Raw genomic sequence first — 22,902 nt, 5'->3', positions numbered from 1 at the left:
CTCTCTCTCTCTCTCTCTCTTCATGTATGCTTAATATTAGCCGTGGGTCAGAGGACGGTGCGTGTCTCTTCCTGTCTTTGTTGTTCTCCCCTTCTCCCCCCATCTTTTTATATGCATTAGATATCACCCAGAGGGATCGAGCATGTGTCTCTCTCCCCCTCTCTCCTCTCCTCTGTCCTCTCTTTTCTCCTCCTCTCTCCTCTCCATCCCTCCTTTTATCTCTGAGGTTATAGTTTATGTCTCTTCTCTCCATCTCTCTTCCTCTCCCTCTCTTCTCTCTCCCTCCTCTCCTCTCTCAGGTCATAGTTCTTTCCTGGTCCCATCTGCCGCTTTTGTTGTTGTTGAATAAATGGCTCCACATCTGTGCGTCTCCTTTGGGCTTAAACAAAGTGCTTGGCCTATTCTAAAGTAAATACACGTTTAGAGAATTCCATCAGACCTATTGTGCTCGTGTCTGCTCCACATCATTGTGTTATTATCATTTGGGCATTTTAAATCTCTACATTCGTCTAAATGAAGAAACAAGGGTGCTGAGTTCTGGTTTAGAAAACGAGTGTCCAGTGGGAGCTGACGTGGCCGTAAAAGTCATCACAACAACACTGTGGGCCCCTCCTCTGGATAGAATCAAACCAGGACTAAACCAGGACTGAACCAGGACTGAACCAGGACTGAACCAGGAACCAGGACTAACCAGGACTAAACCAGGACTAAAAAAGGACTGAACAAGGACTAAACCAGGAGTGAACCACGATTGAACCAGGACTGAACCAGGATTGAACCAGGTTTGAACCAGGACTAAACCAGGACTGAACCAGGACTAAACCAGGACTAAAAAAGGACTGAACAAGGACTAAACCAGGACTGAACCAGGACTGAACCAGGACTAAACCAGGATTGAACCAGGACTAAACCAGGACTGAACCAGGACTGAACCAGGATTGAACCAGGACTAAACCAGGACTGAACCAGGACTAAACCAGGATTGAACCAGGACTGAACCAGGACTAAACCAGGACTAAACCAGGAACCAGGACTGAACCAGGACTGAACCAGGACTGAACCAGGACTGAACCAGGACTGAACCAGGACTGAACCAGGACTGAACCAGGACTGAACCAGGACTGAACCAGCCTGTGGGACCCTCCTCTATATCATACTAGAGCAGACTACACAATGCTGCCAAATCCTATGATTAAGAAAATAAAACTGTAGAAGGAAGTACGTACGTAGACATGCACAAGTCACTCCAAATACAACTTCACAGTGTCAGTGAGAAGAAACTACACTGGAAAAAATAACTTGTAAGATTTACTAGAAAAAAATCTTACAACAATTTGCACTAGCATTTTTGAAGTACATTTTACTGCTGTAATATCAGGTACAATTTACTTGTTAGTAGAGGTGTAACGATATCCAAGTCTTACGATATGGTATCATCATGGTATGATATTTATTGCGATATTGTGGGAAAGCTCACAATATGTTTGGGAGGCTCATGATTAGGAATGTATGTTTTTTTCTGGGCTATTATGCGAGTCCTTAAACCTCCGACCCCATCAAAAAACAACTGCGCGTCCCACAATCCAGAGCTCCCTATACATGAATCCACTACAAAACCGCACCACCCACAGAACACGCAAACACACATGGAGCAGACAGCGACCACACAGCGACAAACACCCGCAGACACACTCATCACTCCACGCCGAAGACGACACAACTGAACAACTGAGTCACTGCAAACACGCCGACAATCCAGCGGTCTCAGACAGCACCCTCCCTACACGCCACAACTGAACAAAGCCCAGAATCACGTGAACGCCATAAACAAACAAAACCATTGACTCATCACACTGTTGTGTTTTCTTTAAAGTCCCACGCGGTTTATTTGTGAAAAACGTTTGAAAATAGACCATTTAATGACAGTGCTCCTTATAATCCAGAGCGCATAATAGTGCGGAAAATATGGTAAGAATATCCCAATCTCTCAATACAATATTTTCAAGATATACATCTCACAGTATGATATTTATATTGTGATATTTTGTGGAGGTTATCAAAACTGTTCCTATGCTACTTTTTCCTCTTAAAATGTCATGAGAGCAGAGAGTCCAGGCGGCTCTGAGGATGACCAATCATCTCACTCACCCATTTAACCAACTGATTCAGGGAGTTCTTGTTGCTCCCAAACCATGAGACCAGTGAAAAAGTTCTTTCTTCTTGTTGTCTGCACTGAAACGGAGCAAAGGATCATGGTCTATGTAGTTCCTGCTGTCTTTTTTTTTTAGCTAATGTTGCACCATAACTCTTCATTTAAGCAAAGAGACTTCATTTAAGCAAATACTTGTAATTCAATATATTGTGATGGTCCACGGTATTATTGTAAGAACGACGATACGATATCATGATATTGTGGTTATTGTTACATCCCTACTAGTATTAAATAAAATGTACTTACCACCTCCATTAACAGTCATGATTTTAAGTAAGGGTAATTGCTGCTCAATTTTTTTAAAAGTCAGAAGTCATATTCATGTAAATAAATGAAGTCAAATATATTAAATATTGTCATAATTAATTGCATTTCTGTGATGAAATAATGAATTAAATATTATATGTCTAGGATTTACTCATGTAGAAGAAATGGTCACATTTTTATACAGCACTTTTACACCTTCAACGCTCTTTTCAACAAGAACCACTCACACACGCACACACACACACACACACACACACACACACACACACACACGCACACACACACACGCACACACACACACACACACACACACACACACACACACACACACACACACACACACACACACACACACACACACACACACACCAGTGTACACAAACACTGGGGGTGAGTTGGGTTAAGTGTCTTGCCTGAGAACACAACAACAGCGTTCATCTGTGGGAGCAAGAATCGCACCGGCAACCTGTGGTTCAGTGGATTAGATCGCTCAACCAATGATGTTTTTTTGTTTGTTTGTTTTTTACCACCAACCTTCAAATCAGTGAACAAATACTCTATCAACGGATCTACTGCCGCCCAGTGTTGGGAGTAACACGTTATAAAAGTAATGGAAGTAATGCTTTTTGCTTTAACTCAGTAATATGGCATTACAGGGGAAAAATTATAATATTTTACTCAGTACAAATGTGAGTAACGTGCATCACAATGCTTTTTTAACCTGGACTGAAGTGGTGGGTTTTTCATTTTTTTCTTCATACAAATTCACTAAAACCACCACGATATCAGCAGTGGTGAAATGCCAGAGATGCGCTCACGTAGATTGTCGGGTGACCACGGGCGAAAGGACCGGTGCAGAACTCCATGCTCCACGGAGCTAAAAGCAGCTGACGCCCGATCACACTTTGCACACACCCTGCTCCACGGGCTCGGGGTTCTCTCAGGGACAGTTCCAGATTCCAAGTTCTAGTCCAGGATTAGTCCTGGTTTAGTCTTGGTTTAGTTCTTGTTTAGACCTGGGTCATTTCTGGATTAGACCTGGTTCAGTCCTCGGTTCAATCCTGGTTTAGTCCATATACGGTGCAAAAGTTCAGCATCTTCACAGTTCTTTTGATGAGAGTAACTTTAAAGTGTTGCAGTAGTCATGTAAAGCCTTACATTTTAAATACAGTAATATTGTAATGTAACGAATGACTTTGAAATGACAGTAATAAGTCATAAATAACACATTACAGTTTTAAAATAACTTGCCCAACAGTGCTGCCGCCCCAACCCAAAAAAGTAGCCACCAAGTGCAGGCACTGCTCTAGAAGGACTTTGGTATTACTCAGTATTTTTTTTTTGTCAGGAGTTTGTCAGGAGTAGCTGTAAAACCTGTCAATGTGATGGTGATTCTATAGTAGAACTTACTCATGAAACACAACACTTCCACTACATCAGTCAAATAAATACATTTTGTCCGTGTAAAATGACCACAGTTGATTTCATATATTTTACTATCCCCAGAAGTGACAAAATTCTGTAAAAAGTCTGATTTGAAATGAGAGAGAAACTAAATGTGACGTGTGGAAGTCCAGAGTGTCTGAGAGGAGGACAGATGGAGGAAGTCTGACCTGAGCACTGCAGCGCCCCTTCATGGACACAGACAGAAGGAGGTTATGAGTTCGACTCCTCTCTCGAGTGTGTTACTGTGGCACAGCGGTGATCCTGTCTGCAGTGGGAGGTTGCGGGTTCAACTCCGGTGTAATCCTGAGTGTGATTGGCTTTTTGACCCAGCACTGCTTCTTTAAATGAGCAGCTTACATCTGTCTGTGTCCAACCACTAATCTCATCAAAAGGATTCGAGATGGAGCGACACAAGAGAAGAGCGACAGATGGGACGACAGATGAGAGGAGAGAGGGACGAGGGAGGGAGGGATAGACGGAAAAGGAAGGAGAAGAGAAAGTGGCCAGCAAGAGAGGCAGGGAGGGAGGGAGGGAGGGAGAGAAAAAAGAGGGAGTTAAGGAAGACGGAAAGACAGAAGAAAGGGAGGAAGAAAGAAAGATAGGAGAAAAAGTGGAGGGGGGAGGAAAAAAGGGAGGGAGAGTATGATGAGAGAGAGAGCAAAGACTGATGTAAAGAAACAGGGAAAAAGATGAAGGAGAGTTGGAGAAAACCAGAAGAGAAGAGGGAGAAAGAGGAAGAGTGTCCGTCTGTCACTGAATCTCATGTTAATCCTTCACTAACAGCTCTGCTCCATTTCACACAAATGCCACACATGAACTGAGCAAACATTCAACTGACTTAAGGCCTCTTCATACTTCATAAGAACATATAGAGCAGCAAATTAGTGAAAAAATATTGTTCACTTTGGTATAAAAGCATGAAATTTGGCACAGATTCTCTCTAAGGGCCATTATTTTGGAAAAAGGCATTGGCCACTCAGAAATTCAATCTGTCAGCCATTTTTCAAGATGGCCGCCATTGCTATTAAATGGTTATTATATAAATGATTCAAAAATGATCCAAGCAGAACATTTGATATAAATATTCTCTAAAGGACATGATCATGGAAAAAGATGCTTGTCACAAATTCAAGACGGTCACCATTTTCAAGATGGCCACTGTAGAAGATTAATTATTTCTATTTGTGGTCATACCAGTTTGTCAAAGCCTGATCCTGTTAGATCTCAGAGGATCAGCAGGTCTGGGTCTGGTTTGTACTTGGATAGAGACCACTGGGAAAATCAGGTGCCACAGGGGGCACCAGTCATAAAAACTGTTTATGTTGTGTCCTTAGGCAAGACACTTCATCCACCTTGCCTAGTATGACAGTGGTGTGTGTGTGTGTGTGTGTGATGTGTGGTGGTCGGAGGGACTGATGGTGCAGATTGGCATGGCAGCTGCGCTTCTGTCAGTCTGCCCCAGGGCAGCTGTGACTACAATAGGAGCTTATCACCACCGGGTCTGGAATGAGTCAATAATGATCTGTAAAGTGTCTTTATGACAAATGTCTGTGAAAAGCACTACATCAATAAAAAAACTTACTAATTGTTCAAATGGTGATGCAAACATAAAATCAGGCAGAAATACTTTTCCTTCTCAAAGTAGCTTCTATACCAACACTTTCATCGAGTCGTTCAGGTTCAGGGTCATTGGCATTTTGTTGATCTTGTGAAAGAGTGGAATGTTGGTGGGAATCATTTTATACTCATCATGTTCAGAAACATGATGGTAGAAGGTGATTGGAGGGTTCTTTGTGTTTTTCTGACACAGTTGTATGATTAAGGTGGAGGGTTTATCCTTTTACCACCTCAATCATAGACATAGTTCACTTTTATGTTTGGGATACAACCAGGTTCAGGTCACCTCCACCTGCCTGATCATTCATCCAGTGTCATTTAAGTCCTGTGTGGTCTGTTCACCTTCTGGGTAAACACACATGAACACATCTGACACAACCTGTCAATTCATTTCATCTAACTCAGAGTCCTGCACTGGATACTCAAGGGGTACACGCAAATAGTTGATGTGCTCCTGGTTTAGTCCTGGTTCAGTCCTGGTTCAGTTCTGGTTCAGTTCTGGTTTAGTTCTGGTGTAGTCCTGGTGATCGGGTCTGCAGTTGTGGCGTGTATATATTTATAATCTGCTAATGACACGGCGTAGGTTTAGTCCTGGTTCAGTCCTGGTTTAGTCCTGGACTTCTGGCCTGTTGGATTAATGGGCTGACCCTGATCTGTCATGGGCACGGGTGGGTAATGGGTGGAATGTTAAAGGGTCCGGGTGGGAACGGTTTGAACTTTAATAGAACCACTGGTTAATGGGAGGGTGTGGTGTTGTACTGCTCGGGTGTGGGCGAGTGCAGCTCTCCAAAAATGAACCTGTGCAGGATTGAAAATGGTGTCCATTTTTTTAAATTTTTGAGTGGCACACATCTTTTTCCATGAGAATATTCCTTGAAGAATGTTTGTACCAATCTTGATGACATCATCACCATTTGATAAATTGATGTAAGGATTTAAGAGAAATGGCGGCCATCTTGAAAAATGCTGGTGGCATCTCAACCATCAAATAATTTTCATCTTGATTTTTTGAGGGACAACCACCATTCTCCAAAAAAACCCCATTCTTAACAGTATTCTTAAGAGTATTTTCACAAAATGTTCTGCCTACATCACAGTTTGAACACTTGACATAATGAGCATTTGACAGAAATAGCGACCATCTTGAAAAATGACCGCCATTTTGAATTTTTGAGTGGCCAACACCTTTTTCCCAAAAAGTGACCCTTAGAGACAATCTGTGCCAAATGTCATACTTTATACCAAAGTGAATGATTCTCTTGAAATATGCAGTTAATCTGCTGCACTATGTAGAACTTTGTTCAAAGTTCTTTAGGGCTCTGACATATCATACTTCAAAAGATGTTCTGATGTTTTTGCCCCAGCCGCTTGCTCTTGCTCTATAATGAGGGGATTTCTTTTCATCCTCCAGCCTGGCCACTCTTTTCTTTTTGGTGACCCGCCTTTTAGGTTTTACAAACTTGAGATTACTCTAGACTTTTCTACACTGATTTTCATCTGAGCCTAAACTGTCAGTGATCTCCCTCCATGAAATTTCTTTTCATTTGGTGTCTTTATTATCACTGAGCGTCGTGTCGTACAAATGTTTGTATTTTCTCACCATTTCCTCCAGCTGTGACTCAAAACCATCCTTTTTTTTTTTTTTTTTTTCTTGCTCCGCACCGGTGAGGAAGCAGATACACCCACATAAATAACCAATCAGAGCAAAAATGTGGGACAGCTCTGCTGAACAAAATTCTTCTCAGCTGAGGTGTCGAGAATAAGCTGCAAAAAAAGCCCAACAGGAACTGGACCAGCAAAACTATGTCATTTTGTTCAGACAGCTCTGAGAGCAAGAACAAACTTCTTCTGTTCTTATAAAGTATAATTAGGCCTTTAAGCATCAGTGAAATATTCTCAGTATGTGTGATATCAGTATTTCCCCCTTTCATATTGATATTGGGTTGGTATTGAAAAATTACTCCTAGTACTACTGTTACTACTATTACTACTACTATTGCTCCCATTCATTCAATACCACAAAAAACTACAAAACTCCAACAAACAAAATATAAATATAAATACACAAGTATGTCCCAAATGATTATATATATATAAAATCCCCACTGCTGCTACTACTACTACTACTACTACTACTACTACTACTACTACTACTACTACTACTACTACTACTACTACTACTACTACTACTACCCCTGAGCCTGTGATACTATTACTCCGCTTCTTGGCATGTGCTGATTTCTGTGGCGCCTTTAAGAGGAGCTAAACTGAGCCTGTGTCTGTGTCACAGTAATGAGGCCTCAGTGATGAGAACATTACAACTGAAGAGATTTAAATAGACCTGATGCGCCGCAGATAAAATAAGCACTGAACCCAGAGAGACACAGATACCCACAGGGAATCCTCTGCTCCACTGCACCCTCCTCTGCTCCTCTAACTCTCTCCTCCCCTCCTCTGCTCCTCTGACCCTTGCCTCTGTGTCCGGTAAAGCGGTAACGGAAGGAAACAGGGGCAGATTTTTTACATTCAAATAGCTCTTATTCAGAAACTAGAGGGACTATTGAAATAACTAAGGTATCAGAATGTAGGAAAGAGTTAACACTCCAACAGGGTAAAGACAAAAAATTTAAAAACTCATGTCAGTAATGGAGGGAATGAAATATGCAGCACTTTTGGGGAATAAATACAAACAGTGATAACTAGCGGTTCTCACTTACATATCCTTAACAAACTGGTTTGAATATTTGCTTCATATAGTTTTCTACCATATGGTACAAGATTAGGTTGAAAAACCTCTTACTTTTTGAGTAATGGGATTTTTTATTAAGAAAGGTCATGGTAACAGAGGGAAAAGTAACGGAGGGAAAATTGTTCAAGAAAGTAGAAGGTGCATGGTTTTGCATAATTTGTCAGCTTTTTTCTTCCAAATACTTTAATATTACTTCAAAATGAAAGGTAACTATTTCTATAAAATATGTCAGTCCTTCCAAGCAAATTTTTATCATTTTAAATATATATATATATTTTTTTAAATCATGTACTTTCATCAACAGTTCAAAGATGGAATAACACAAGATATGATGAAATACATCCATTTATTTACATGATTTGCAGGTCTTTGAAATGTGGGAAATAATGTTTGTTCCATGTTGCATACATGCTCTGTTTAAAACGTATGTAACTTTAGAACCAAAAATGGTACAGAAAAAAGGTAAACTGTTTCATAAACTAGAGTACATATGCTATCTGTTGAATACATTTTTACATCAGATGCATTAACTTGAATTTTTGGCCTTGCTGTTTACGTCTGCTTGACTGAGCCCCTCTGCATCCTCGGCTCCTCTGACTCTGTCCTCTGTACCGTATTCACTCTTCCACCGCGTCATGTCTAAACCATCTCAAGGCTCTGCTTTATCCCAGATGCCCTCCCATGAGGTACAGGGGCACAAATGAAAGGCTTTGAAGGGCTTTGGGGATTTATTTGATAAGCTCCCCTCTGGATTAAACTGTGCAAATGCTGATGCTACGCTAACAGGACACAGGGATAGCGCACGTTACATGTGTTTTTGTGAAAAGGACATCCAGAGCAGAAGGTTGACCACCAGAAGTTTAACCCACAACCTCCTACACAGGCTAACCACTCTGCCACAGCAACATAGGGAGAAAATGCACACTCCACTGTAGACTTCTGGGCGGAGCCATGTACAGGATCATACAGCTAACATAAAGAAGGGTTTGAAACATTAAAAAAAAAAAAAAAAAGTTGCATTTTGCACAATAAGCCCTTTAACATTAGAATCAGCCTAAATGTAAATGATATTGACCCTTTCTTTTGTCTCTGTCCATCATTGATGAGGTGGAAAAGGTTTAGATTGTTTCACATTTGATTTGAAAGCGTTTGGAGCTTTTGTACTGAATGTGCCATTCTGCAGTGGCCATTAACAGAGCAGCCACAGATCGATCTGTTTGTCCAAATAATATCACTGATTCAGTGTCGCAGCAGCTCCATCTGCGACAAACCATAATATCACCATAATATCACCATAATATCACCATAATATCATCATAATATCTTGATCATATCACCATAATATAACCATAAAATCACCATCTCAAAGGAGCAGCAGCAAAATCTGGTACAAAACATCTTATCGATTGTAACATTCGTGAGGGTTCCTGTGCCACGTGCACTGATGGACACCCTTGTGCTTGAACATGATGTTCATTATGGACAAACTGTGACTAGCACAGAAGTCCAATAACAGAACACCGCTTGGGTTCAGATCAGGGAGGCCGTTCCTCCCAGTCACCCCTCTCCAAGTGTCACTGTCATTGCTCACGTGGGATCTGAAGTCCCCCAGTAGAACAACAGAGTCCCCAGTTGGTGCACTGTCTAGTACCCCTCCCAGGGACTCCAAGAAGGCCGGGTACTCAGCACTGCTGTTCGGCCCTTAAGCCAACACCACAGTGAGAGACCTGTCCACGACCCGAAGGCGCAGGGACGCGACCCTCTCTCCAACACACGGCGGCTGAGCTGTGGGGCAATGAGCAGGCCTACACCAGCCCGCTGCCGCTAGCCATGGGCAACGCCAGAGAAATGAAGGGTCCAACCCCCTCGAGGAGTTGGGTAGCAGAGCCCAAGCTGTGAGTAGAGGTGAGCCCAACTATATCTAGCTGGTACCTCTCAACATTCCCAACATTCCCGGCATTTCAGACATTCCCGAGGTGCCCAGTGCGGTTTTCGTTGCTGCAGTCTCACTTATATTTGCTATCTCAGGGTATTTGCGAAGGCCCAGAAGATGTCATGATATGATCCCACCTATAACTCAATGAAATATGATTGGCTAAGACAACTGTCAATCTCAAATTAATCCCCACATTGACTTGAATTGCAGGAGCCTTCGCTACAGCCACCGAAGCCCTGCAGGTGTTTGTTTAGTTCAGCGCCTGCAGGGAGAGTCACTGATAGTGACCCAGATACCACTGGAAGAAAAACTGTGATTGGTCCATTTCCGTTCCATTATATTAACATAATAGAAATATTAGTCCAAGTTTATAACAATGATCTAGAAATTATTACTAGTGTAGTGTTTATTACTCACTGAATAAAAAATATTGAAAAAATATATTAGTAGTGCAAAAATTCTTTCAATATTTTTTCTTGGGCCTTCACTGAACTCCTTGAAGGCTCTGAGGGTTCTGTATTAGACATAGAGAGACATAGAGAGACATAGAGAGAAAGAGAGGGAGAGAGAATTTGATACAACATTTCCACTGTGTGTCTGAGCGATTTTGTGTTTCAGTCAAAGGTTGCAGTGCAGTTTAACAGGTGAGGGAGGGTCAGCAGATCCTGTGGAAGAGCCAGAGTGTCCCTCCTCTGAGTCCTGCAGCATCATAGCAGTGTCCAGGGGGAACCAGGTGTTTTTGCTAGACACCACATATGGTGTATTAAAACCTGTAGCATCTCAAATGTCCGTAGAAGCCTCTTGCACACTCTCCATAGATATGAGACAAATAAACAGTTTATTTCACACAATCCAATAGCCCCTTAGTTGTGCCCGTGCACATGTTGCACCTCTTAGTTGGGTAAAATCCCATTATATGACGTTAACTGAACTCAAATACTAAAAAAAAGTATAAACAGTGTGTCAGTCAGTTAGCCACAAAAGCAGCCACACACAGTAACCCAAGAACTCTCTATATTACAACAAAAATGTATATTTTAATTTGATCAGATTTAGCTGCCCTCATCTATATTAACCATAACCCAAGTTCACTTCTCAAAGCAGCAGCTGTGAATTGTCAAAGAGCAAAGTCACACAAGAGGCACATTTTCCACCTTGGTCCTAAGAAGTTGAGTTCAGCAGAAAACAATGAAGGATTCAAACAACAAAGTGTTTTCAAAAACATTACCATATAACGAGGATTAAACCAGGACTACACCACAGCAAAACCCAAATTAAACAGGGAATTAATCAAGATTACAACTAGACCCCGACCGATATATTATCGGCCAATATCAGGGTCTGGGGTTATATAGGCCATCAGCCGATATTCCGAAGTGCCGATATTTTTCATTTTTCTTTTTCCTCAGTTATTACAGCCCTGTAAAGCCGCGTTCAAACCAAACACAAATGTTGCGAATAAATCATGTCAAATGCCCCTAGTCTGAGTTTGGGAATTTAGTCGAGTAAATCTGCTCTATTTGTTCCATAACATTAATTAATTAATTAATTATTATTATTATTATTATTTTTCTGGTTAAAGTTGTTTCAATATGCTAAAAAGTAAAACATTGCACCTGATCGTTACTAATAAAACTTTTTGGAAAAAGTTGAAAGTTTACATGATTATTAAGCTTGTATAACTCATACAAAGCAGTGAATGTTTTTTTTTTTTTCAAGAATTATCAGTGATTGTATGGGCTATCGGCCCAGCCTGATGGAATTATATTGGTATCATATCAGTTTCACAAAAATCCATATCGGTCGGGCTCTAATTACAACCAGGACTAATCCAGGGACTAAACTATGGTGACCAAATATCCGTTTTTCCCCGGACATGTCAGTATTTTGGGTCCTGTCCAGGGCGTCCGGGTTTTTTTGTTATAAAGTGATGCAAATGTCCGGGTTTTCAGTACTGTTCATTAAACTGAGAGTCTCTCATAGCGTCTGTGACTCAGAAGGAGTGAGACACAAACAGTCGGTCAGCCTGCAACATACCGAAGCACAAATGCGCATTTAACAATGACTTGTACAAGAAATTCTCCATTTTCCCTTCCGATCGGGACAAGTGTGAGTCTATGTGCACAGGTTGTGAGGTGAGAGTACAGTGTTCCCTCGGGGTTACGTTCTAAAAATAACCCGCAATAGGTGAAATCCACGAAGTATCAACTTTATATTTTACAATTATTCTATCTGTTTTAAGTCTGTAAAACCCCTCAGCACTTTTCTCAGATAGGACAGGTGCAACACTTTTTACTTCCTTCTTAAAACTTATTGCTGCTGTCGTCCTTTTGTTATTTTCCTCCTTCTTTATGTAACGAACTGAAGATTCATTTATTCCGTAATGGAGCTGACAGCGCAGAGTCCTGCACAGGTCAGTTTTTGGAGACCCCCAGTACAACACCGCAACCGTGCAGTACAGGACCGCACCCGCGCAGGACCACACCTGCCCGTTAACCCGAGATTATATCAAACTTTTGCGCTGCCTACGCCACGGACTGAACCAAGATTAAACCAGGACTAACCCAGGACTGATTCCAGGACTGAAGAGGAGGACTAATCCAGGACTGAACTAGGACTAAACCAGGACTAAACCAGAACTGAAACAGGACTCACCGTCGGGACGGGCTTGGAGATGACCACAGGAGAAAGGACCGGACCGGTTCAGCTCCGCACCTCACGGAGGTAAACGCGGAAATTGCCCGATCTCGCTTTGTGGACAAACTGCTCGGCGTTCTCTCTCTTAAGTCCAAGATTAGTTCTGGTTTAGACCTGGTTTAGTCCTGACTCACACGTGTGTAATTCCTACCCGCCTGTAATACACGATACGCGTTCATACGCCACCCCACCCCCCACCCCCACTCCTTCCCCAAGGTAATATGGTCACCCTAACTAAACAAGCAAGGAACTACACCTAAACTAAACCAGGACAAAACCAAGACCAAACTCAGATCATACCATGACTAATCTAAAGCCAAAGGACGACAAGAAAACCGAAGCAGAACCAGGGACTAGACCCGGATTGAATTAGGACCAAACCAGGACTAAACCAGGTCTATAAATGGTTAAGTTTTTTTGTACCTTTTTGTTGAAGGACGTTTGGGAGCCGAGGAAGACGAGTCCTGAAAGACACACACAAAAAAAAAAAACAAATAAATACATTAAATCTATAACTCAAAGTCTGTTTTACATCTGACATGTATCAGAGACACTTTTATTTTTTAACAGCAGCAGTGCACCAGCCTTACTTCCTGGTTCGTGGATGATAAAAATGCTTTATAATGAGATGCAGACAGTACACAGTGGACTTATACTGACCTCAAGAGCTGCTTATACAGTACATCTGTACTGGGGCAAGACTCATATTACATGCAAGAAGTGAAGGAAGTGCCTGACAGTGTGATCATAGACTGAATACTAAAACGAACATAGGACATCAGCTGTTCTTGTCCTGCGCGCTTCATGATCCTGGGTTTTTACTATTTTGTCCCTACATCAAGACATGAGCATTCATAACAGACCAATCAGATGCCCTCTTTCCCCGAGGTCACTCTCGCTCCAGGCAAACCAGGGGAGTGAGTGGGAAGGGGCACTACCTTGCTGCTGATCAGCTGTAACTGCAGCCTTGATGAGCTTCATTTGGCTGGAGCCAAACACTACAAGTGACATCACACTCACTTATGACTAGTACTAGTTCTGTTATATGGTCCATGTTTTAAATACCACTTCAGAGGGTCAGTGAGAAGAGAAACAACTATAACAGTTCAAAGTCTGCATCGTCCACAGTGTGCTTCATCTGTACAATGACCTCTTTCAGTGACATATTCAACTCATGTGAAATATACAGCACACTGACATAACACCTCAGTGTTTCATTCAACCCACTCACTTTTACATCAATAACTCTCCAACGCCATGACCTATGACCTTTACTGATCTGCACACAACCCCTGTGTCTATACACAGATACATCATCATGCCCGTCCTTCCTCCAACATGAACCAGGTAAAGAACTAGGATTAAACAAGGACAAAATAAGGATTTAATCAAGGACTGAACCAGGACTAACCCCCCCATCCTTCTATAAACCTGTGTGTCAAATGCCCTAGAATCTTCCTGTATAGACTCTATTCACACTTACATCACAAATCAGGAAGACGTTTGGAAACATGTGATAAGACCTTCCGGTGTAGTTCCTGACACTGGCCTCACCGACCAACTGTGATCAAACCATTGATCTATTAAAATAACTGGATACAGTGTTGCTGCTTGTAGCTGCCTCCAGTTGATGTAGTGATCGCTCACTGGAAGTACAGCAGAAAAAAAAAAAAACATGGGCTGAGACAAGATTTTTCTCATAGAGGCAATGTAATCACAAACTGCTCATGTTCATCTAACAGGGACCTACAACTTTCAAAAATGTCAGATTTTGTGGCTATTTTTACCTATTTGAGTTTTTCTCAGCTCAAAATCCTTCAGTTGTCTTAAAGAATGTTTTATAATGTTAGCTCCAGCTGCGTTCTAGCTCTTCTCTCTCGGATTTGTCAAAGCGATCACGTGATACACAAGCGTGCGTTCTCGTGCATTCGCGTGTGCCAGCGGGAGAAAAGACACTACTGCACATGCTCGGTCGGCCCACAGCCACCGGAAGTACCACGCTGGGCTAAAGGCGAATCTGGAATCATGAGCCACTGAGCTCGGCCCATTGACTTGAATGGGCGGCCATTTTGAAACCGCGGAGGTAGGTCAGATGTCTTGGCTTGGATCAAACCCACTGAGGTTTTGGAAATGAAGACTGCAGACGTATGTGCTGTTTGGAATCATCTTGGAGTTGTGCGTCAGTGGGGGGAAATGATGAACACTGAGGGATCGTTGGAACTGTTGACTAGCTGAACATAACAGAACACTACAATGACATGGAGATGAACAAAACTGGGACATTTTCTCATTTTTCCTAGAACAAAGCCTGCCAGAAGTTGTAATCACATCTTTCCAAACATCTTCCTGGTTTGTGATGCATGTGAATAGAGCCTATCCCTGTGTGTCAGATGCCCTCCCATCCTCTTGTATTACTGTGTGTCAGATGCCCTCCCATCCTCGTGTCCCTGCCGTGTAGACTGAGATGGAGGCAGGTCAGATGTCTCTAGTGATGCTGCAGATGTGGTGGGTATCAGATGCCCTCCCAGAGGTTGTGGTGTGGTTGATCAAATATTGAAATGATCCGGGAAAAACATGTGGATTTGACTTCTGAAGATTTCTGCAAAACGCTGGAGAATGAGACAGAATGGCGTCTCTGCTCTGAGAGAGGCTCCTCTGTTTGCAAAGGGAAGTGGGATTTGCATATGAGTCACCACGTTTGCATAATGATACAATACACCCGAATATTTATCCGACTGTGAGTTCAACCGGAACAACAGGGAGATCAGGGACTAACACAGAACTAAACCAGGACTAAACCATCACTAAAATCCAAACTTAGAAATAACAAATGAGAGTAAATCAGGATTAAACCAAATAAATAATATCTGACTAAATGTATGACTGAATTTGTCTATTATACTGAAACCAAAACAAAGTAATTACAAAACCACGTCTAATATATGTTGAAGTTCTAGTTCTAAACACCATCGAACCATGATAAAACTAGTACTAAGTTTGCATGTTCTCCCTGTGTCTGGGTGAGTTTTCTCTGGTTTCCTCCACTGACTTGAAAACATGCACCACAGGTCACATCCTCCAGCTGATGTCGTCCTGACCAAGACCAGATCAAGATCTGGAGATGGTCCCACTGCTCCTGATGTGGTGACCCAGCAGCACCGAAGAATGGGTCAAATGCAACAGGGGTAGGTGATATCTCGATATATATATATTAAGATATTATATCGAGATATCGATATAATGCTTATATTTAATTTTGCTGCTGATTTCGCCACTTCACTTGTTTGTCTTCTCTGTGCACACCCCCGCCTCCCTGATTTTGCTGCTTGTGTCTCATTCACTCCTCACTATTGCCATGAATGCCCAAACTTGGTGCCAGTGAAAAACTTCAAGCAGCACAAAACTTTTCTACCATTTACAGACAAGACCATCAACAGCACATCCTCTGTCACAGAGAGAACACTCATATGAACACTGAGTCATGTCTGAAAGAAGCTGAACTGCATCAGCAGCACAAGGAGTGAACTGTTTATACAAATGAGCCATGAGGTTTTAAGTTTTGTTTCTGTAAAACATAAACACATGTGGCAAAACTGTATTAAACACATGATAATGTCAAACAGGCTGATGTGGCTCTAGAGTCGTTATGTTTATATGTTGTAAAGTTTAGTCATGTAAAGTTTATTTATGTAGAAGATTTTAATGAATAATCAGCTGCAGTGTCACTTGTACAATAGTGTTTGGAAACGTACAGCTTGATCTGCAGAGGATTGTGGGAAACCTCACAGCTCCTTACACTGGTGAGTCTGTTAAAATAAGGAACCTCCTTAACTTTCTTTACTAAAGGAGCTCAGGGTTATCGCACAGTTAACAGAGTTGATGCAAAGATGAGCTTGAGTTGAGTTGTTTTATTTATAAATGAAAAGAAGGTAATATGTATTATTTCTTTTATTATACAGTTAAATTATTATTTATGTAATCAAGGATTTTTCGTACTGAACATTAGAGCCCGACCGATATGGATTTTGCTGTGGCCGATATGAAACCGATATAATGAAAGTTGGAGCTGCCGATAGCCGATATAATCGCCGATATATTTAGTGATGTAAAAATTCACTGTAAATGTTGAATTGTTTAAAAAACTTAGGTTTGGCTCTGGTGGATTTTAAATTGGGTTTATTTAGGCAACATTTATTGTTATTCTGCCTCTTTACATCATATTTACAGACAGTAGGTTGGTCTAATGGCATTTTTGCATCACATTCTAGACACTAGTGATGGGTATTCCAGTTCTTTTTAGAGAACCGGCTCTTTTGGCTCGGCTCACTAAAATCTGCTGGTTCTTTTGGCTCCCAAGTGGCTCTTCAGATTGTTTTGTTGCAAGCAGGACTAAAGCACGTCTAAAGCAGGACTGAATCAGGACTGAACCAGGTCTAAACCAGGACTGAAAAAGGACTAAACCGGGACTTTTTTATTTTATGCTAAACTACAGTCAAATATGCTCGTTTTTTTTATTTATTTATTTATTTTTTAATCCTACGTACACGCAAATTTCTCAAAGTTTCGTTTTTAGCCGCTGCCGCTGTCAAACCACGAATCTGCACGCGGCGTGAAGAGAAAAAAAGTGAGAGAAAGAGAAAACGCGGCTCCCAATAAGGATCAGGCTCCCGTCGTTCCCTTTAAAGAGCCGGTTCTAAGAGTCATTTCGTTCGCGACGGACCCATAACTAGTAAAGAAAGTAGCGCTATTAGCCTTTAGCCGTAAATACGTGCGCGCCGCGGTAATTAATTATATGCGCAAATGTCATAATTCACACCAATATTCACAGCTCATTTACATATCAGTGCAGGTCCAGTAGCAAATATACGGCCAATATAATCACTTTAGAACAGACCAATAGAAAAAAGTCAGTCGACATATTTCCAACACTCACCGCTCATACAGGCTCCTCCTCACATCACAAATTTGCACTAATAAATGTCCTTTTAATCCAGACTCAAACCGATTGTCCGTAAAAAGAATATAATCTCAGTGTTTGGATCTGTGTCTGCAGGTGTAAACAAACACACGTGAGTGACGCGACTCTGTGGTGTGTTCAGGGACAGTACGGACACACACAGACAAATGACTCCGCAGACAAATACTGATGTGGAGCCACATATTAGGACATTTATCTGTCTGTAAATTGGATTAAATGAACAGAATGTAGAGAGTCTAAGCTTTATAACGAGGTATAACATGCCCACGTGAAATATCGGCCCCTATCAGCAAGCATATGCCTAAAGTTGCCCATATCAGCCGATAATATCGGCCAACCGATATATCGGTCGGGCTCTACTGAACATGAACTGCCTGCCTCTTGCACTTCAATAAAAAAAAGACCTTGAGGAATTTGGCAGATTTGTTTTTGCAGTAGTTTTTGAGGGGTTATTTTTCCTGTACACATATTGAGATATATATAGTACAGTATATCGAGATATAGCAAAATATATCGAGATATATTTTTTGCTCCATATCGCCCAGCCCTAAAATGCAATAGTGACAATAGATGGTAGTGAAAAAAGTGTATAAATAATAAATAAATTTGAACAATCTATACAAATAAAATGTTAATATTCAGATCGAGGAGAAATTTGCTCTGCAGATAATGAGTGAAATTTAAATCCAGGTCTAAAATAGAACTAAACCATGACCCAGACCATGTGAAGAGCCTTGTTATAGTGACAGACCTCGAACTTTGTCTTGTCATTGGTTGATTAACTCTGCTCTCTGCTTGGTTCATTGACTTTAAGCTGGAGCTGATACGGTGATTAGAAGTGGCCTGTTTCTGAGTGATTCTGTGAGTGTGGACTGAACAGCTGCAAGGATCAGCAGACTGTGTTCAAGTGACGTCACATTCAACACCAGACTAGAGTAGAATCCCTTTAGTTTAAAGGTGTTATATTACACCAAATTGACTCTTGTGAACTTTAAACCATGTTATAATGCTTTCCTCCTCAAAAACAGACCAAGAGCTGTGTTCTGTTTCATTCACACATGTTTGAGGAATCCTTTATTATTAGGCTGCACAGCAAAAAAGTGGAGTGTTCAAATTGACTCTCACAGAATTAATAAAAAAAAAAAAATCCAGGATTTATATGAGTCCAATCTGTTCTAGACTTAATAAAAAAAAATTGGAAATGTTAATTAAGTAATACTGGACCAAAGTTCCAGTTTAAGCCTGAAATCAAGAGAGATTAATGTTTTGAGAGTAAAGAGATAACACTTTGTGGGGTTATCTTGATTTAAACAACACACAGAGGTGTTTTATTGTTACTCTTTATTTGAGTTAACCCTCTCCAGGCAGATGTTGCAGATTTGCAACAGCTAAATGCCAATTACCTACTTACTCCACATCCATACTTTATGAGCTTTTTTTACTCAGGAGTCTTTTTTCCCATCCATGCTGATAAACTGCAGACTGTGCAAGAATGGCTACACACAAACAGACTGCCAGAAGTGCCAAGTACTTTTGTTGTTTACAAAGGATAAAAATTGTTTCTTGGAGCACCACACAAAAAAGTGATGTTGTTTTGCCACTGTAAAGCTGTTACACTGTGCTTTATGTTTTCATTGTTATGAAAAGTGGTGAACACATAAAGTTAGCGTTCATATCATTTTCAGTCTTCAGTGTTAATTTACCACACCGGACCAATGCTGCAAATCTGCAACATCCCAGAACGCACTGGATGTGAAGGTCTCTCTCAAAATAAAGTCAGGATTGTATATTACTACCCCATATGATCATTTTCCCCAAATATCAGATTTTTTCTGATACTAAAAATTAATTTGAGCATGAGAGGGCTAATATAAGATGAAATTATGAACAAAACTGGTTCAAACTGGTCTTCTCTCACGGGAGTTTGAAGTAGTGAGTTAACACAAAGGGAAGTTCTGGAAGGTGAATTCACTTCAACCACATCAACTCAAACCCCCATTTCAATTTCAGTTAGTTAAAATAACACATTTTGTGTTAAAAACAACTCTGAAAAAATCATGCTGAAATTTAAATTCTCCAGTTTTTGCTGTGTACATCTTTAACGCTCAAAATGCTCTGTTCCACCTTGTGATGTCATGAAGCTGTAGTTTTCAGGTTTAGTTCAGTAGAGATGGACAATTCCAGAGCTCCAAATGATTCTGAAGGTGTACGGAGTTTCAAAACCAGAGCACTTCCTGTATTACCACATGACATCACAAGGTGGTGAGTGTTTCCTGTCTGAGACAAGAACTCTAAATGTGCAGGGTTTGTGTGTTAAACATGTGTGAATAAAACACACGGTCTGTTTGTGACGAGGAAACGACTTTAGAGCAGATCAGAAAATAGACAGATCAGAATCCTCTGGTGGAATTTGAATAGAGAAGGACAGAAACAGAGAGGAAAAGAAGAGGAGGTGAGACTACAGTGTCAGAAAGGAGAGAGAGGGAGGAGAGAAAGAAAGGGGGTGGAAAAAGAGAGAGACACGGTGAGAGGGAGAGAATGAGGAGAGAGAGAATGGAGTAGGAGAGAGTAGAAAAGGGGGGAAATTAGAGGTTGTAAGGGAGGGAACGAGAGAGGTGAAAATGTAAGCAAGAAAAGGAGGGAAGAAAGTAAAAGAAAGAGGGGGAAAGAGAGAGGTGAAAAGGAACCAAGATTGGAGGTTGCAAGGGATGGACAGAGAGTAGAGAGAGATGAGGAAGATGAGGAAGATGGAAAGTAGCAAGAGAAAGATATAAAGGAAAAAGAGATGAGGAGGGAAAGGGAGAGAGGGGGGAGGAGAGGAGGAAGAGGGGTAGAGAACAAATGAGGTAAAATATGAAGGTTCATGGGAAGTAGAAAGTTAAGAGAAATGAAGGGGAGCAGAGAAAAGGAAGAAAGCTGGAAGGGGGAGAAAAGGTGGAGGTATAGAGAGAGGAAAAAATGGAGAGAGAGAAGAAGAAGGAGGGAGCTGAGAGATTTATGCTCCAAAAACACTGTCATCCAGTTTAAAATACTCCAGAAAATGTAAAAGTCACAAGTCAGAGAAGACCAATTGAACTTTAAAAACATAGAGGAGCTTTAAAAACACAGAGGAGCTTTAAAAACACAGAGGAGCTATCTCTGATGACATAAATCATGATACATGCAGAATTACTGAAACATGTGTGAATCAAACAATTGACCGAGGATTGAACCAGGACTAGACCAGGACTAGACTAAACTAAAATAGGCTAGAGTTGAGGGGGACAGGTGGAACAGAGCAGTTCTGGTTTAACCCTGATTCAGTCCTGGTTCAGTCTTGGTTTAGTCCTGGTCTAGTCCTGATGTAGTCCCGGTTCATCAGATCTGGACTCGTCAGTCCTCTTTGATCCCTCTGGAACCTGTAGACAGTTTTAGATCCGAGTCCTAGTTCTTGCTCCAGTTCTTGTCCTGGATTCTGTCCCAGAGTCTCTGACACAGTTTCACTTCAATGAGAAATCTTACTTCAGTTTGATCACACTGTGATCTGAAATCAAAGAATACTACTACTAGTACTACTACTACTACTACTAATACTAGTACTACTACTACTACTACTACTACTACTACTACTACTACTACTACTACTACTACTACTACTAGTACTACTACTACTACTACTACTACTACTAGTACTACTACTACTACTACTACTACTACTACTACTACTACTACTAGTACTACTACTACTGCTACTGCTACTACTACTACTACTACTACTACTACTACTACTACTACTACTGCTACTACTACTACTACTACTACTGCTACTGCTACTACTACTACTACTGCTGAGCCTTACAGCCCCGTTGTTGTTGTTGTTGTTGTTGTTGTTGTTGTTAAAATGCTGCTAAATGTTTGTTGTTCATGGCTCATGTCTGTTACTGTCAACAGAGGGCGCCCTAATGCAAATCTAATCAATGACAATGAGACTTGAACAGCATCATTTTCCACTTCAGTCTTATCTGCTTTTGCAGTGTTGCACAGATACATGAACAGATACACACACAGACCCTGCACTGTGCCCAGAATCAAACCCAGGACATTCTTGTTGTGAGGTGAAAGTGCTAACAGCAGTATTAATTACGGAGTGTTTAGATCACCAAGTTCCTACTTTTATTGTTTTGAAAATGCTATATTCTCTTAAAACAAGACATTAGTATGTTCTTATTCTTATTCATTTATTTGTAAAGGGGCAACACATATTAATGAACATTAAAAATGTAAATATGTAAAGATTATAGCAGCACGGCTCATTTCCATCTTCAGTCCCTCGGCAGGTTGATTTAAAATCATCTACAGGACAAGATAAAGTACGGCAACAATCACACAAAAGTGCACAACACCAGCACACTCACTATACATACAAATTAATTTCCTTGCAAATAAAATCATATTACGATCAGACAGCCCAGTGACAAAACGATACGTTTTTTTGAATTCTATCACTTTTGTTACTAAACACAAGATCTATGCACATGTGTAGAATTGCTTATTCAAGTCGGTTCTGTAATGAGTTGTTCAAGGTCAAAGCTTTTTGTTAAGATTTTTTATTGTTTGCGTTTTGGTGTACTATTCCAATTAATAGTAAAATCCTCTAATAAAATTACATCTTTTGTAAAATTGCGCTGTTTAAGAATTTTTTTTTAATTCATCATAAAACACATTTGTAGATGCTGGTGCTCTGTACAATCTGATCAGTGTAATATGTAATATTTGTGGAGAGAGTATTATAGTTACACCTAAACATTCTAGGTTAGTTGGTGAAGTTCAGTGTATTTGTTGGCACTGAATCATGTCCTTCACATAAAACACACATAAAACTTGTACAGGAGCTGCCAACCTGTGCAGCCTTGCAGCAGCCATCTTATGCCCTCCTCCTTTCCTCCAGGTTCAGTACTTCATTAAGTATCACTTTGTGTTTGACTTTTTGAGTTGTCCCTCTCTGTGTTAAGTCCTCTTCA

Source organism: Boleophthalmus pectinirostris, unplaced genomic scaffold (genome assembly GCF_026225935.1).
Source record: "Boleophthalmus pectinirostris isolate CB_2022bp ecotype Guang Dong unplaced genomic scaffold, ASM2622593v1 HiC_scaffold_3, whole genome shotgun sequence".
Taxonomy (NCBI): Eukaryota; Metazoa; Chordata; class Actinopteri; order Gobiiformes; family Gobiidae; genus Boleophthalmus; species Boleophthalmus pectinirostris.
This window is presented reverse-complemented; position numbering follows the sequence as displayed.